Here is a 1,559-nt window from a genome sequence, read left to right on the forward strand (position 1 = left end):
AGGTTCATCACCTCCATAGCATAAACACACTTTGGAAGTGCCTCTGAGGTATATGAGAATCCACTTCACTGCTTGCCAATGATCTTTACCAGGATTAGAGAGAAATCAACTAACAACTCCAACTGCATGAGCAATATCTGGCCTTGTGCATACCATAGCATACATCAAACTACCAACTGCAGATGCATAAGGAACCTTCTTCATATCTTCTTTGTCTTTCTCACTTGTGGGACATTTATCAGAATTCAATTTAAAATGAGTAGCAAGTGGAGTACTAACAGGTTTGCAATTGCTCATGTTAAACCTCTCTAACACCTTCTCAATATAATTGTGTTGAGACAACCACAATTTATTATTCTTCCTGTCACGAGTAATTTTCATACCCAGAATTTGCGTTGCAGGACCTAAGTCTTTCATTGCAAAAGACTTGTTCAAATATTTCTTTAAAGATTGAATCTTCTTAGTGTCATGACCAACCATCAACATGTCATCCACATATAATAAGAGAATAATATAATTACCATCAGAGAATTTCTTGACAAACACACAATGGTCAGAAGTAGTTTTACCATACCCATGTTTCTCCTTGAAAGAATCAAATTTCTTGTATCATTGTCGAGGTGCTTGCTTGAGCCCATACAAACTTTTCTTTAATTTGCACACAAGATGCTCTTTACCTTTGACTTCGAAACCCTCTGGTTGCTCCATATAGATCTCTTCCTCCAAATCACCATGAAGGAATGCAGTTTTCACATCAAGTTGTTCAACTTCTAGGTTCAAACTAGCTGCTAACCCAAGCACAACTCGGATAGAGGACATCTTCACCACAGGTGAAAAAATTTCATCAAAGTCAATACCTTTTCTCTAATTAAAACATTTCACAACCAATCTTGTTTTGTATCTTGGTTGAGAACTATTCTCTTCTGTCTTTATCTTGTATACCCATTTGTTCTTAAGTGCTTTTCTACCATTAGGCAACTTTACCAAATCAAATGTGTGATTCTCATGCAAGGAATTCATCTCCTCTTGCATGGCCTTTAATCACTTTTCTTTATCAACATTTGTAATAGCTTCTTGATAATACTCTAGCTCTCCACTATCAATGATCATCACATATTCATGTGGAAGATATCTTTGAGAAGGTTGATGTTCTCTAGTAGATCTTGTCAACTCATACTCGGCTGGTGGCTCAACTTGAACATGCTCATCATGGTGAGGCACATGATCATTAGTTACATTCTCATTATCTATCTGTATATCTCCCCCATCAACAAAGGTTTCTGTAGGGGGCTTAGGCGCAACATTTTCAATGTAACTTCTGGAATTTGGTTTCTGTTTTTCAGCTTTATCAAAATCTTCAATAGTCTGGTCTTCAAGAAATATCACATCTCGGCTTCTGATAATTTTCTTGTCAACTGGATCCCACAATCTATAACCAAATTCTTCATCACCATAACCGACGAATATACACTGTTTAGATTTACTATCAAGCTTGGACCTCTCATCTCTTGGAACGTGAACAAAACATCTGCAACCAAAAACTCTCAAATGACAGTAAG

This window comes from Cicer arietinum, chromosome 7 (genome assembly GCF_000331145.2).
Source record: "Cicer arietinum cultivar CDC Frontier isolate Library 1 chromosome 7, Cicar.CDCFrontier_v2.0, whole genome shotgun sequence".
NCBI lineage: Eukaryota > Viridiplantae > Streptophyta > Magnoliopsida > Fabales > Fabaceae > Cicer > Cicer arietinum.